This window comes from Tachypleus tridentatus, unplaced genomic scaffold, assembly GCF_004210375.1.
Source record: "Tachypleus tridentatus isolate NWPU-2018 unplaced genomic scaffold, ASM421037v1 Hic_cluster_2, whole genome shotgun sequence".
Taxonomy (NCBI): domain Eukaryota; kingdom Metazoa; phylum Arthropoda; class Merostomata; order Xiphosura; family Limulidae; genus Tachypleus; species Tachypleus tridentatus.
This window is the reverse complement of record NW_027467782.1, coordinates 59,311,714-59,328,771: the sequence shown is the minus strand read 5'-3', so window position 1 is coordinate 59,328,771 and position 17,058 is coordinate 59,311,714. Positions and strand designations below refer to the sequence as shown.

At 37.1% G+C, this 17,058-nt stretch overlaps 5 non-coding genes across 5 annotated transcripts; all 5 read right to left on the bottom strand.

Moving 5' to 3' along the window:
- Window positions 1-2,455: 2,455 nt before the first annotated feature.
- TRNAL-CAA (transfer RNA leucine (anticodon CAA)) lies at window positions 2,456-2,577 on the bottom strand. The gene is made up of 2 exons: window positions 2,540-2,577; window positions 2,456-2,501 (listed from the first exon to the last, which is right to left on the bottom strand). It is a non-coding gene; the product is annotated as a tRNA-Leu (tRNA).
- Window positions 2,578-5,889: 3,312 nt separating this feature from the next.
- TRNAL-CAA (transfer RNA leucine (anticodon CAA)) lies at window positions 5,890-6,011 on the bottom strand. The gene is made up of 2 exons: window positions 5,974-6,011; window positions 5,890-5,935 (listed from the first exon to the last, which is right to left on the bottom strand). It is a non-coding gene; the product is annotated as a tRNA-Leu (tRNA).
- Window positions 6,012-9,324: 3,313 nt separating this feature from the next.
- Window positions 9,325-9,446, bottom strand: TRNAL-CAA (transfer RNA leucine (anticodon CAA)). The gene is made up of 2 exons: window positions 9,409-9,446; window positions 9,325-9,370 (listed from the first exon to the last, which is right to left on the bottom strand). It is a non-coding gene; the product is annotated as a tRNA-Leu (tRNA).
- Window positions 9,447-12,753: 3,307 nt separating this feature from the next.
- On the bottom strand, window positions 12,754-12,875 carry TRNAL-CAA (transfer RNA leucine (anticodon CAA)). The gene is made up of 2 exons: window positions 12,838-12,875; window positions 12,754-12,799 (listed from the first exon to the last, which is right to left on the bottom strand). It is a non-coding gene; the product is annotated as a tRNA-Leu (tRNA).
- Window positions 12,876-16,182: 3,307 nt separating this feature from the next.
- TRNAL-CAA (transfer RNA leucine (anticodon CAA)) lies at window positions 16,183-16,304 on the bottom strand. Its single transcript has 2 exons — window positions 16,267-16,304; window positions 16,183-16,228 (listed from the first exon to the last, which is right to left on the bottom strand). It is a non-coding gene; the product is annotated as a tRNA-Leu (tRNA).
- Between the last annotated feature and the right edge of the window lie 754 nt (window positions 16,305-17,058).

Here is a 17,058-nt window from a genome sequence, read left to right as displayed (position 1 = left end):
ACTACGAGTCTCACAACCATTTCTTATTCCATTTCTTCAAGTAACATGTTTTTGGCAGCAGCATTTTTTAACAACCAAGATGTTTCTATCCGAAATGAGTTTCTTGCGATTTTACTTGCTTTCGACAAGATGTTCCCGGCTCTATGGAGAATTATTCATCGGTTCCGTACAAGAAGGGAATAAATTGTTTTCTATGTCGTCGTTGTGAAATTTCACCCTATAGTCGTTAAACGGACCCGCTCAAAGTTGATAGTTTTGAAAACTCGAGTTACTCGGAAATTTAGCAATTGCGCATACCGTGTCACATAACACACACCAAAACATTGCAAAATGGCACCGCTTGCCACTACGTCCCACCAAACAAACAACCGGACGTCAATCTTCTTGAAACGGTAATTAAGCACAAAATGCATACAATTTACACTTCGAGACCTCGATTCAAACCATCGCGAATTTAACACTCCACGATCGTAGTATTCTACACAATTATAACATCCGCCACAAAAATATTACAAAACATTCTAGATCTCGCAATTTCTCATTCCATATGCAATTTCAAGATGTAAGAAGAAATCGGAGACGATCACAACCAAATTTCATTTAATGTAAACGTCAGCCCCAGTAACACAAACCCAACCCCACGACCACAACTTTATCGACTTCACTAATATAAACTGAAACAGTTTAAGGCAAACTACAGACTCGTGTTTTCTTTAGATTCGGTTAGAATCAAGCAATTTCATATCGCGATAAAAGAGATGTTGAGCATGCATTTTGTAGAAAAACCTTCTCTAAGAAATCACGATATTTAACTATGTCCTAACAATCAAAGAAGTAGTAATTTATATTACTTAATTTTTAAATTATGTTCAATACACACGGATTTGATCTGCAAAATTGCAAATAAAATCGGTCTCATTTATAAATGTGAACAGTCTCTTCATCATCAATAATAGTAACACACCCGCTCAGAAAATTTATTATTCCTCGTTATCACATCTAGTCATTTATTGCCGCTGTGCCGATTGTTTACAGTACGTGTAAACATCGGAGGTGATCATAACCTCGTTTTCGGGAAGTTGAAAGATAAACCCATCGATAGATCAACGTATTTGCACCCACCCAGTATTCAACTTCGACAAGGCTGACTGTAAACCATTTCAAAGTAACCTGGAAAGTTTCCTATTCCCACTACACAGGTCACCTCGTTCCCTGGTTCGTTAGATAACTACTACCGACGAATTTCACTGATGCAGTTTTAAAAGCCCCAAAAAGAACAACGTAAACCTTTAAATATTACATAAACGCATAAAAGAATACGTTTCAGAGAGACGCCGACTTACAATAACCATTAATCTCACACGGACACTTCTCTCCGACATGAAATTAATAAAGAAAACAATATCATTAAAGAACAAAAGCACTTAAACTGGCAATTATTTTCTTACTCCACCGATCACAAGAAAATGTAATTCCAAATTACCTTCGCAAAGAGAAAAGGCAATTTATTTTGATAAACCTATAAAACATGATCACACACAAACACGAAGAATAATCTCAGTTTTTCGCAAAATATTTGCCACTTTTTCCACCTAATCCGCATCTTCTACGTTAGGGAATACTACGCTCAATATACTTGACAGATATATCGAAGACAACACTGATACCTTCCACTATCGATTCCCTGCGCACCACTTTTTTACGATTTCAACTCACGCAAATACTCACATAGACAGACCCTACTAAATCGTCGAAATCTTAAATTAACATCAATTCACTTGGAAATAAATCAAACGGTGGTGATGAAGTCCTAGTTGCAGTCCTGAGACATTCCACCGATCTTCTTTCAAAATAATTCCATCTTATGCGTGTAACGTGCCCCTTACTTCAGCCTACTGCACATTCTAGTGAGAAACGACTATTGCAACAGTAATATCGAAAACAATTTCGGTACAAATAACCAAGATAACTTCAGACCGACCAGCTTCTCCTGTCTAATCGTCTTGCACCCATCCTACAATCCAATAATCTACTAGCTGAAACGTTTCCAGAAACAATCTTCAAACCGCTCATCAACTTGTAAGTCTTATTTCACAAACCGTATTTCAAGCGTTCAATAAAACTATTTATCGTAGCTGTTTAGCAGACCTTGAAGAAAGCACTTAACTCCGTCTGGCACAAATGCTTTAGATGTAAGCTCACAAAACTGACTTTTCCATCTTCAATCATTCATTAGGCTATCGACAAACCAACGATTAGCATTTCTTAATAGCGACAAAAGTACTTAAATAAAGTTAGCATCGAATTTGAAGAAAAGCATTAGAAAAGAACAACGTGAAATAAAACAAGTTGACCTCAAAATAAGCAGTTTCTACAAACAACCTTCGATGGCGAATAGAAACAAAATTTACACGTACCATTGTGCGCAAGAAGGGAAGAGAAGTACGCAAAGTATTGTCAGAAGTGGGATTCGAACCCACGCCTCCATTCGGAGACCAGAATACGCAATACCGTTATAATAACGGAAGGTTTTTTATACCTTGAGTCTGGCGCCTTAGACCGCTCGGCCATCCTGACCTTGGAAAATAACGTTTTAAATTGCGTATCTAAATAAACAAAAACATGATTATCTTTCCTCTTCTTTCTCTGTTTTTTTTTTTTTTACCTTTTCACAAATTTGTGGCTTTTATAGAGCTCTACAACCAATAATAAAATGTCACATTTGCTTTGAATACAAGCCCACACGAGAAAAGTTATTGAACAAAAACTGCTCAAATTTCACCGAACTATTTGCGCAAAGACACGTGACCTATCTGTCTAAAAGTTTTACTGCAGTTTTCAGTTATCTCTTATTCGGATTGAAGACGACTGATTTAGAGTATCAAAACCATAGAGTGAAAGGAATGGCAGATACATGAGTATTCGTTAGGCCAAGCAAACTAGATTACTAGCTTCTGGTTCGAGTTTTCAAAACAATCATACGGTCATTATACATTGTCAGCTTCGAAGCATATATTCGATAAATTTTATGAAACTGTCCTTATTTAAGAGTGTTTAGCGTCACGTGATATTAACTTCAGCAGCTAGTGGAAATAGTGATGTCTTATTAGGCTTTACCGAGTGCATGCGGGTGATAACATGAATCCGTTACTATAGGTTCCGTGGCTCTTTCTGACAAGAAAGCCATTAACACATTTTTTAGAAAGGTGAAAAAAAACTACCCAGCACGTATTCTAAAAACGCTGGTTGGTTCTGTAAAGTATAAGTATCTTCCGAGACATTAGGGTTTCGAACATGAAGCTGAGGTTGGTTACTACGACGTGTCACTGTCTTCTTTATTTACTTTCACCCACCACCGCGCCTCAAATTTTAGAAACGACGCGGCGTGGTTAACAAGTCAATGAATATTTGCTGAGAAATTCTTAACAATGCTATAACTACGAGTCTCACAACCATTTCTTATTCCATTTCTTCAAGTAACATGTTTTTGGCAGCAGCATTTTTTAACAACCAAGATGTTTCTATCCGAAATGAGTTTCTTGCGATTTTACTTGCTTTCGACAAGATGTTCCCGGCTCTATGGAGAATTATTCATCGGTTCCGTACAAGAAGGGAATAAATTGTTTTCTATGTCGTCGTTGTGAAATTTCACCCTATAGTCGTTAAACGGACCCGCTCAAAGTTGATAGTTTTGAAAACTCGAGTTACTCGGAAATTTAGCAATTGCGCATACCGTGTCACATAACACACACCAAAACATTGCAAAATGGCACCGCTTGCCACTACGTCCCACCAAACAAACAACCGGACGTCAATCTTCTTGAAACGGTAATTAAGCACAAAATGCATACAATTTACACTTCGAGACCTCGATTCAAACCATCGCGAATTTAACACTCCACGATCGTAGTATTCTACACAATTATAACATCCGCCACAAAATATTACAAAACATTCTAGATCTCGCAATTTCTCATTCCATATGCAATTTCAAGATGTAAGAAGAAATCGGAGACGATCACAACCAAATTTCATTTAATGTAAACGTCAGCCCCAGTAACACAAACCCAACCCCACGACCACAACTTTATCGACTTCACTAATATAAACTGAAACAGTTTAAGGCAAACTACAGACTCGTGTTTTCTTTAGATTCGGTTAGAATCAAGCAATTTCATATCGCGATAAAAGAGATGTTGAGCATGCATTTTGTAGAAAAACCTTCTCTAAGAAATCACGATATTTAACTATGTCCTAACAATCAAAGAAGTAGTAATTTATATTACTTAATTTTTAAATTATGTTCAATACACACGGATTTGATCTGCAAAATTGCAAATAAAATCGGTCTCATTTATAAATGTGAACAGTCTCTTCATCATCAATAATAGTAACACACCCGCTCAGAAAATTTATTATTCCTCGTTATCACATCTAGTCATTTATTGCCGCTGTGCCGATTGTTTACAGTACGTGTAAACATCGGAGGTGATCATAACCTCGTTTTCGGGAAGTTGAAAGATAAACCCATCGATAGATCAACGTATTTGCACCCACCCAGTATTCAACTTCGACAAGGCTGACTGTAAACCATTTCAAAGTAACCTGGAAAGTTTCCTATTCCCACTACACAGGTCACCTCGTTCCCTGGTTCGTTAGATAACTACTACCGACGAATTTCACTGATGCAGTTTTAAAAGCCCCAAAAGAACAACGTAAACCTTTAAATATTACATAAACGCATAAAAGAATACGTTTCAGAGAGACGCCGACTTACAATAACCATTAATCTCACACGGACACTTCTCTCCGACATGAAATTAATAAAGAAAACAATATCATTAAAGAACAAAAGCACTTAAACTGGCAATTATTTTCTTACTCCACCGATCACAAGAAAATGTAATTCCAAATTACCTTCGCAAAGAGAAAAGGCAATTTATTTTGATAAACCTATAAAACATGATCACACACAAACACGAAGAATAATCTCAGTTTTCGCAAAATATTTGCCACTTTTTCCACCTAATCCGCATCTTCTACGTTAGGGAATACTACGCTCAATATACTTGACAGATATATCGAAGACAACACTGATACCTTCCACTATCGATTCCCTGCGCACCACTTTTTTACGATTTCAACTCACGCAAATACTCACATAGACAGACCCTACTAAATCGTCGAAATCTTAAATTAACATCAATTCACTTGGAAATAAATCAAACGGTGGTGATGAAGTCCTAGTTGCAGTCCTGAGACATTCCACCGATCTTCTTTCAAAATAATTCCATCTTATGCGTGTAACGTGCCCCTTACTTCAGCCTACTGCACATTCTAGTGAGAAACGACTATTGCAACAGTAATATCGAAAACAATTTCGGTACAAATAACCAAGATAACTTCAGACCGACCAGCTTCTCCTGTCTAATCGTCTTGCACCCATCCTACAATCCAATAATCTACTAGCTGAAACGTTTCCAGAAACAATCTTCAAACCGCTCATCAACTTGTAAGTCTTATTTCACAAACCGTATTTCAAGCGTTCAATAAAACTATTTATCGTAGCTGTTTAGCAGACCTTGAAGAAAGCACTTAACTCCGTCTGGCACAAATGCTTTAGATGTAAGCTCACAAAACTGACTTTTCCATCTTCAATCATTCATTAGGCTATCGACAAACCAACGATTAGCATTTCTTAATAGCGACAAAAGTACTTAAATAAAGTTAGCATCGAATTTGAAGAAAAGCATTAGAAAAGAACAACGTGAAATAAAACAAGTTGACCTCAAAATAAGCAGTTTCTACAAACAACCTTCGATGGCGAATAGAAACAAAATTTACACGTACCATTGTGCGCAAGAAGGGAAGAGAAGTACGCAAAAGTATTGTCAGAAGTGGGATTCGAACCCACGCCTCCATTCGGAGACCAGAATACGCAATACCGTTATAATAACGGAAGGTTTTTTATACCTTGAGTCTGGCGCCTTAGACCGCTCGGCCATCCTGACCTTGGAAAATAACGTTTTAAATTGCGTATCTAAATAAACAAAAACATGATTATCTTTCCTCTTCTTTCTCTGTTTTTTTTTTTTTTTTACCTTTTCACAAATTTGTGGCTTTTATAGAGCTCTACAACCAATAATAAAATGTCACATTTGCTTTGAATACAAGCCCACACGAGAAAAGTTATTGAACAAAAACTGCTCAAATTTCACCGAACTATTTGCGCAAAGACACGTGACCTATCTGTCTAAAAGTTTTACTGCAGTTTTCAGTTATCTCTTATTCGGATTGAAGACGACTGATTTAGAGTATCAAAACCATAGAGTGAAAGGAATGGCAGATACATGAGTATTCGTTAGGCCAAGCAAACTAGATTACTAGCTTCTGGTTCGAGTTTTCAAAACAATCATACGGTCATTATACATTGTCAGCTTCGAAGCATATATTCGATAAATTTTATGAAACTGTCCTTATTTAAGAGTGTTTAGCGTCACGTGATATTAACTTCAGCAGCTAGTGGAAATAGTGATGTCTTATTAGGCTTTACCGAGTGCATGCGGGTGATAACATGAATCCGTTACTATAGGTTCCGTGGCTCTTTCTGACAAGAAAGCCATTAACACATTTTTAGAAAGGTGAAAAAAAACTACCCAGCACGTATTCTAAAAACGCTGGTTGGTTCTGTAAAGTATAAGTATCTTCCGAGACATTAGGGTTTCGAACATGAAGCTGAGGTTGGTTACTACGACGTGTCACTGTCTTCTTTATTTACTTTCACCCACCACCGCGCCTCAAATTTTAGAAACGACGCGGCGTGGCTAACAAGTCAATGAATATTTGCTGAGAAATTCTTAACAATGCTATAACTACGAGTCTCACAACCATTTCTTATTCCATTTCTTCAAGTAACATGTTTTTGGCAGCAGCATTTTTTAACAACCAAGATGTTTCTATCCGAAATGAGTTTCTTGCGATTTTACTTGCTTTCGACAAGATGTTCCCGGCTCTATGGAGAATTATTCATCGGTTCCGTACAAGAAGGGAATAAATTGTTTTCTATGTCGTCGTTGTGAAATTTCACCCTATAGTCGTTAAACGGACCCGCTCAAAGTTGATAGTTTTGAAAACTCGAGTTACTCGGAAATTTAGCAATTGCGCATACCGTGTCACATAACACACACCAAAACATTGCAAAATGGCACCGCTTGCCACTACGTCCCACCAAACAAACAACCGGACGTCAATCTTCTTGAAACGGTAATTAAGCACAAAATGCATACAATTTACACTTCGAGACCTCGATTCAAACCATCGCGAATTTAACACTCCACGATCGTAGTATTCTACACAATTATAACATCCGCCACAAAAATATTACAAAACATTCTAGATCTCGCAATTTCTCATTCCATATGCAATTTCAAGATGTAAGAAGAAATCGGAGACGATCACAACCAAATTTCATTTAATGTAAACGTCAGCCCCAGTAACACAAACCCAACCCCACGACCACAACTTTATCGACTTCACTAATATAAACTGAAACAGTTTAAGGCAAACTACAGACTCGTGTTTTCTTTAGATTCGGTTAGAATCAAGCAATTTCATATCGCGATAAAAGAGATGTTGAGCATGCATTTTGTAGAAAAACCTTCTCTAAGAAATCACGATATTTAACTATGTCCTAACAATCAAAGAAGTAGTAATTTATATTACTTAATTTTTAAATTATGTTCAATACACACGGATTTGATCTGCAAAATTGCAAATAAAATCGGTCTCATTTATAAATGTGAACAGTCTCTTCATCATCAATAATAGTAACACACCCGCTCAGAAAATTTATTATTCCTCGTTATCACATCTAGTCATTTATTGCCGCTGTGCCGATTGTTTACAGTACGTGTAAACATCGGAGGTGATCATAACCTCGTTTTCGGGAAGTTGAAAGATAAACCCATCGATAGATCAACGTATTTGCACCCACCCAGTATTCAACTTCGACAAGGCTGACTGTAAACCATTTCAAAGTAACCTGGAAAGTTTCCTATTCCCACTACACAGGTCACCTCGTTCCCTGGTTCGTTAGATAACTACTACCGACGAATTTCACTGATGCAGTTTTAAAAGCCCCAAAAGAACAACGTAAACCTTTAAATATTACATAAACGCATAAAAGAATACGTTTCAGAGAGACGCCGACTTACAATAACCATTAATCTCACACGGACACTTCTCTCCGACATGAAATTAATAAAGAAAACAATATCATTAAAGAACAAAAGCACTTAAACTGGCAATTATTTTCTTACTCCACCGATCACAAGAAAATGTAATTCCAAATTACCTTCGCAAAGAGAAAAGGCAATTTATTTTGATAAACCTATAAAACATGATCACACACAAACACGAAGAATAATCTCAGTTTTCGCAAAATATTTGCCACTTTTTCCACCTAATCCGCATCTTCTACGTTAGGGAATACTACGCTCAATATACTTGACAGATATATCGAAGACAACACTGATACCTTCCACTATCGATTCCCTGCGCACCACTTTTTTACGATTTCAACTCACGCAAATACTCACATAGACAGACCCTACTAAATCGTCGAAATCTTAAATTAACATCAATTCACTTGGAAATAAATCAAACGGTGGTGATGAAGTCCTAGTTGCAGTCCTGAGACATTCCACCGATCTTCTTTCAAAATAATTCCATCTTATGCGTGTAACGTGCCCCTTACTTCAGCCTACTGCACATTCTAGTGAGAAACGACTATTGCAACAGTAATATCGAAAACAATTTCGGTACAAATAACCAAGATAACTTCAGACCGACCAGCTTCTCCTGTCTAATCGTCTTGCACCCATCCTACAATCCAATAATCTACTAGCTGAAACGTTTCCAGAAACAATCTTCAAACCGCTCATCAACTTGTAAGTCTTATTTCACAAACCGTATTTCAAGCGTTCAATAAAACTATTTATCGTAGCTGTTTAGCAGACCTTGAAGAAAGCACTTAACTCCGTCTGGCACAAATGCTTTAGATGTAAGCTCACAAAACTGACTTTTCCATCTTCAATCATTCATTAGGCTATCGACAAACCAACGATTAGCATTTCTTAATAGCGACAAAAGTACTTAAATAAAGTTAGCATCGAATTTGAAGAAAAGCATTAGAAAAGAACAACGTGAAATAAAACAAGTTGACCTCAAAATAAGCAGTTTCTACAAACAACCTTCGATGGCGAATAGAAACAAAATTTACACGTACCATTGTGCGCAAGAAGGGAAGAGAAGTACGCAAAGTATTGTCAGAAGTGGGATTCGAACCCACGCCTCCATTCGGAGACCAGAATACGCAATACCGTTATAATAACGGAAGGTTTTTTATACCTTGAGTCTGGCGCCTTAGACCGCTCGGCCATCCTGACCTTGGAAAATAACGTTTTAAATTGCGTATCTAAATAAACAAAAACATGATTATCTTTCCTCTTCTTTCTCTGTTTTTTTTTTTTTTACTTTTCACAAATTTGTGGCTTTTATAGAGCTCTACAACCAATAATAAAATGTCACATTTGCTTTGAATACAAGCCCACACGAGAAAAGTTATTGAACAAAAACTGCTCAAATTTCACCGAACTATTTGCGCAAAGACACGTGACCTATCTGTCTAAAAGTTTTACTGCAGTTTTCAGTTATCTCTTATTCGGATTGAAGACGACTGATTTAGAGTATCAAAACCATAGAGTGAAAGGAATGGCAGATACATGAGTATTCGTTAGGCCAAGCAAACTAGATTACTAGCTTCTGGTTCGAGTTTTCAAAACAATCATACGGTCATTATACATTGTCAGCTTCGAAGCATATATTCGATAAATTTTATGAAACTGTCCTTATTTAAGAGTGTTTAGCGTCACGTGATATTAACTTCAGCAGCTAGTGGAAATAGTGATGTCTTATTAGGCTTTACCGAGTGCATGCGGGTGATAACATGAATCCGTTACTATAGGTTCCGTGGCTCTTTCTGACAAGAAAGCCATTAACACATTTTAGAAAGGTGAAAAAAACTACCCAGCACGTATTCTAAAACGCTGGTTGGTTCTGTAAAGTATAAGTATCTTCCGAGACATTAGGGTTTCGAACATGAAGCTGAGGTTGGTTACTACGACGTGTCACTGTCTTCTTTATTTACTTTCACCCACCACCGCGCCTCAAATTTTAGAAACGACGCGGCGTGGCTAACAAGTCAATGAATATTTGCTGAGAAATTCTTAACAATGCTATAACTACGAGTCTCACAACCATTTCTTATTCCATTTCTTCAAGTAACATGTTTTTGGCAGCAGCATTTTTAACAACCAAGATGTTTCTATCCGAAATGAGTTTCTTGCGATTTTACTTGCTTTCGACAAGATGTTCCCGGCTCTATGGAGAATTATTCATCGGTTCCGTACAAGAAGGGAATAAATTGTTTTCTATGTCGTCGTTGTGAAATTTCACCCTATAGTCGTTAAACGGACCCGCTCAAAGTTGATAGTTTTGAAAACTCGAGTTACTCGGAAATTTAGCAATTGCGCATACCGTGTCACATAACACACACCAAAACATTGCAAAATGGCACCGCTTGCCACTACGTCCCACCAAACAAACAACCGGACGTCAATCTTCTTGAAACGGTAATTAAGCACAAAATGCATACAATTTACACTTCGAGACCTCGATTCAAACCATCGCGAATTTAACACTCCACGATCGTAGTATTCTACACAATTATAACATCCGCCACAAAAATATTACAAAACATTCTAGATCTCGCAATTTCTCATTCCATATGCAATTTCAAGATGTAAGAAGAAATCGGAGACGATCACAACCAAATTTCATTTAATGTAAACGTCAGCCCCAGTAACACAAACCCAACCCCACGACCACAACTTTATCGACTTCACTAATATAAACTGAAACAGTTTAAGGCAAACTACAGACTCGTGTTTTCTTTAGATTCGGTTAGAATCAAGCAATTTCATATCGCGATAAAAGAGATGTTGAGCATGCATTTTGTAGAAAAACCTTCTCTAAGAAATCACGATATTTAACTATGTCCTAACAATCAAAGAAGTAGTAATTTATATTACTTAATTTTTAAATTATGTTCAATACACACGGATTTGATCTGCAAAATTGCAAATAAAATCGGTCTCATTTATAAATGTGAACAGTCTCTTCATCATCAATAATAGTAACACACCCGCTCAGAAAATTTATTATTCCTCGTTATCACATCTAGTCATTTATTGCCGCTGTGCCGATTGTTTACAGTACGTGTAAACATCGGAGGTGATCATAACCTCGTTTTCGGGAAGTTGAAAGATAAACCCATCGATAGATCAACGTATTTGCACCCACCCAGTATTCAACTTCGACAAGGCTGACTGTAAACCATTTCAAAGTAACCTGGAAAGTTTCCTATTCCCACTACACAGGTCACCTCGTTCCCTGGTTCGTTAGATAACTACTACCGACGAATTTCACTGATGCAGTTTTAAAAGCCCCAAAAGAACAACGTAAACCTTTAAATATTACATAAACGCATAAAAGAATACGTTTCAGAGAGACGCCGACTTACAATAACCATTAATCTCACACGGACACTTCTCTCCGACATGAAATTAATAAAGAAAACAATATCATTAAAGAACAAAAGCACTTAAACTGGCAATTATTTTCTTACTCCACCGATCACAAGAAAATGTAATTCCAAATTACCTTCGCAAAGAGAAAAGGCAATTTATTTTGATAAACCTATAAAACATGATCACACACAAACACGAAGAATAATCTCAGTTTTCGCAAAATATTTGCCACTTTTTCCACCTAATCCGCATCTTCTACGTTAGGGAATACTACGCTCAATATACTTGACAGATATATCGAAGACAACACTGATACCTTCCACTATCGATTCCCTGCGCACCACTTTTTTACGATTTCAACTCACGCAAATACTCACATAGACAGACCCTACTAAATCGTCGAAATCTTAAATTAACATCAATTCACTTGGAAATAAATCAAACGGTGGTGATGAAGTCCTAGTTGCAGTCCTGAGACATTCCACCGATCTTCTTTCAAAATAATTCCATCTTATGCGTGTAACGTGCCCCTTACTTCAGCCTACTGCACATTCTAGTGAGAAACGACTATTGCAACAGTAATATCGAAAACAATTTCGGTACAAATAACCAAGATAACTTCAGACCGACCAGCTTCTCCTGTCTAATCGTCTTGCACCCATCCTACAATCCAATAATCTACTAGCTGAAACGTTTCCAGAAACAATCTTCAAACCGCTCATCAACTTGTAAGTCTTATTTCACAAACCGTATTTCAAGCGTTCAATAAAACTATTTATCGTAGCTGTTTAGCAGACCTTGAAGAAAGCACTTAACTCCGTCTGGCACAAATGCTTTAGATGTAAGCTCACAAAACTGACTTTTCCATCTTCAATCATTCATTAGGCTATCGACAAACCAACGATTAGCATTTCTTAATAGCGACAAAAGTACTTAAATAAAGTTAGCATCGAATTTGAAGAAAAGCATTAGAAAAGAACAACGTGAAATAAAACAAGTTGACCTCAAAATAAGCAGTTTCTACAAACAACCTTCGATGGCGAATAGAAACAAAATTTACACGTACCATTGTGCGCAAGAAGGGAAGAGAAGTACGCAAAAGTATTGTCAGAAGTGGGATTCGAACCCACGCCTCCATTCGGAGACCAGAATACGCAATACCGTTATAATAACGGAAGGTTTTTTATACCTTGAGTCTGGCGCCTTAGACCGCTCGGCCATCCTGACCTTGGAAAATAACGTTTTAAATTGCGTATCTAAATAAACAAAAACATGATTATCTTTCCTCTTCTTTCTCTGTTTTTTTTTTTTTTACCTTTTCACAAATTTGTGGCTTTTATAGAGCTCTACAACCAATAATAAAATGTCACATTTGCTTTGAATACAAGCCCACACGAGAAAAGTTATTGAACAAAAACTGCTCAAATTTCACCGAACTATTTGCGCAAAGACACGTGACCTATCTGTCTAAAAGTTTTACTGCAGTTTTCAGTTATCTCTTATTCGGATTGAAGACGACTGATTTAGAGTATCAAAACCATAGAGTGAAAGGAATGGCAGATACATGAGTATTCGTTAGGCCAAGCAAACTAGATTACTAGCTTCTGGTTCGAGTTTTCAAAACAATCATACGGTCATTATACATTGTCAGCTTCGAAGCATATATTCGATAAATTTTATGAAACTGTCCTTATTTAAGAGTGTTTAGCGTCACGTGATATTAACTTCAGCAGCTAGTGGAAATAGTGATGTCTTATTAGGCTTTACCGAGTGCATGCGGGTGATAACATGAATCCGTTACTATAGGTTCCGTGGCTCTTTCTGACAAGAAAGCCATTAACACATTTTAGAAAGGTGAAAAAAACTACCCAGCACGTATTCTAAAACGCTGGTTGGTTCTGTAAAGTATAAGTATCTTCCGAGACATTAGGGTTTCGAACATGAAGCTGAGGTTGGTTACTACGACGTGTCACTGTCTTCTTTATTTACTTTCACCCACCACCGCGCCTCAAATTTTAGAAACGACGCGGCGTGGCTAACAAGTCAATGAATATTTGCTGAGAAATTCTTAACAATGCTATAACTACGAGTCTCACAACCATTTCTTATTCCATTTCTTCAAGTAACATGTTTTGGCAGCAGCATTTTTAACAACCAAGATGTTTCTATCCGAAATGAGTTTCTTGCGATTTTACTTGCTTTCGACAAGATGTTCCCGGCTCTATGGAGAATTATTCATCGGTTCCGTACAAGAAGGGAATAAATTGTTTTCTATGTCGTCGTTGTGAAATTTCACCCTATAGTCGTTAAACGGACCCGCTCAAAGTTGATAGTTTTGAAAACTCGAGTTACTCGGAAATTTAGCAATTGCGCATACCGTGTCACATAACACACACCAAAACATTGCAAAATGGCACCGCTTGCCACTACGTCCCACCAAACAAACAACCGGACGTCAATCTTCTTGAAACGGTAATTAAGCACAAAATGCATACAATTTACACTTCGAGACCTCGATTCAAACCATCGCGAATTTAACACTCCACGATCGTAGTATTCTACACAATTATAACATCCGCCACAAAAATATTACAAAACATTCTAGATCTCGCAATTTCTCATTCCATATGCAATTTCAAGATGTAAGAAGAAATCGGAGACGATCACAACCAAATTTCATTTAATGTAAACGTCAGCCCCAGTAACACAAACCCAACCCCACGACCACAACTTTATCGACTTCACTAATATAAACTGAAACAGTTTAAGGCAAACTACAGACTCGTGTTTTCTTTAGATTCGGTTAGAATCAAGCAATTTCATATCGCGATAAAAGAGATGTTGAGCATGCATTTTGTAGAAAAACCTTCTCTAAGAAATCACGATATTTAACTATGTCCTAACAATCAAAGAAGTAGTAATTTATATTACTTAATTTTTAAATTATGTTCAATACACACGGATTTGATCTGCAAAATTGCAAATAAAATCGGTCTCATTTATAAATGTGAACAGTCTCTTCATCATCAATAATAGTAACACACCCGCTCAGAAAATTTATTATTCCTCGTTATCACATCTAGTCATTTATTGCCGCTGTGCCGATTGTTTACAGTACGTGTAAACATCGGAGGTGATCATAACCTCGTTTTCGGGAAGTTGAAAGATAAACCCATCGATAGATCAACGTATTTGCACCCACCCAGTATTCAACTTCGACAAGGCTGACTGTAAACCATTTCAAAGTAACCTGGAAAGTTTCCTATTCCCACTACACAGGTCACCTCGTTCCCTGGTTCGTTAGATAACTACTACCGACGAATTTCACTGATGCAGTTTTAAAAGCCCCAAAAGAACAACGTAAACCTTTAAATATTACATAAACGCATAAAAGAATACGTTTCAGAGAGACGCCGACTTACAATAACCATTAATCTCACACGGACACTTCTCTCCGACATGAAATTAATAAAGAAAACAATATCATTAAAGAACAAAAGCACTTAAACTGGCAATTATTTTCTTACTCCACCGATCACAAGAAAATGTAATTCCAAATTACCTTCGCAAAGAGAAAAGGCAATTTATTTTGATAAACCTATAAAACATGATCACACACAAACACGAAGAATAATCTCAGTTTTCGCAAAATATTTGCCACTTTTTCCACCTAATCCGCATCTTCTACGTTAGGGAATACTACGCTCAATATACTTGACAGATATATCGAAGACAACACTGATACCTTCCACTATCGATTCCCTGCGCACCACTTTTTTACGATTTCAACTCACGCAAATACTCACATAGACAGACCCTACTAAATCGTCGAAATCTTAAATTAACATCAATTCACTTGGAAATAAATCAAACGGTGGTGATGAAGTCCTAGTTGCAGTCCTGAGACATTCCACCGATCTTCTTTCAAAATAATTCCATCTTATGCGTGTAACGTGCCCCTTACTTCAGCCTACTGCACATTCTAGTGAGAAACGACTATTGCAACAGTAATATCGAAAACAATTTCGGTACAAATAACCAAGATAACTTCAGACCGACCAGCTTCTCCTGTCTAATCGTCTTGCACCCATCCTACAATCCAATAATCTACTAGCTGAAACGTTTCCAGAAACAATCTTCAAACCGCTCATCAACTTGTAAGTCTTATTTCACAAACCGTATTTCAAGCGTTCAATAAAACTATTTATCGTAGCTGTTTAGCAGACCTTGAAGAAAGCACTTAACTCCGTCTGGCACAAATGCTTTAGATGTAAGCTCACAAAACTGACTTTTCCATCTTCAATCATTCATTAGGCTATCGACAAACCAACGATTAGCATTTCTTAATAGCGACAAAAGTACTTAAATAAAGTTAGCATCGAATTTGAAGAAAAGCATTAGAAAAGAACAACGTGAAATAAAACAAGTTGACCTCAAAATAAGCAGTTTCTACAAACAACCTTCGATGGCGAATAGAAACAAAATTTACACGTACCATTGTGCGCAAGAAGGGAAGAGAAGTACGCAAAAGTATTGTCAGAAGTGGGATTCGAACCCACGCCTCCATTCGGAGACCAGAATACGCAATACCGTTATAATAACGGAAGGTTTTTTATACCTTGAGTCTGGCGCCTTAGACCGCTCGGCCATCCTGACCTTGGAAAATAACGTTTTAAATTGCGTATCTAAATAAACAAAAACATGATTATCTTTCCTCTTCTTTCTCTGTTTTTTTTTTTTTTACCTTTTCACAAATTTGTGGCTTTTATAGAGCTCTACAACCAATAATAAAATGTCACATTTGCTTTGAATACAAGCCCACACGAGAAAAGTTATTGAACAAAAACTGCTCAAATTTCACCGAACTATTTGCGCAAAGACACGTGACCTATCTGTCTAAAAGTTTTACTGCAGTTTTCAGTTATCTCTTATTCGGATTGAAGACGACTGATTTAGAGTATCAAAACCATAGAGTGAAAGGAATGGCAGATACATGAGTATTCGTTAGGCCAAGCAAACTAGATTACTAGCTTCTGGTTCGAGTTTTCAAAACAATCATACGGTCATTATACATTGTCAGCTTCGAAGCATATATTCGATAAATTTTATGAAACTGTCCTTATTTAAGAGTGTTTAGCGTCACGTGATATTAACTTCAGCAGCTAGTGGAAATAGTGATGTCTTATTAGGCTTTACCGAGTGCATGCGGGTGATAACATGAATCCGTTACTATAGGTTCCGTGGCTCTTTCTGACAAGAAAGCCATTAACACATTTTAGAAAGGTGAAAAAAACTACCCAGCACGTATTCTAAAACGCTGGTTGGTTCTGTAAAGTATAAGTATCTTCCGAGACATTAGGGTTTCGAACATGAAGCTGAGGTTGGTTACTACGACGTGTCACTGTCTTCT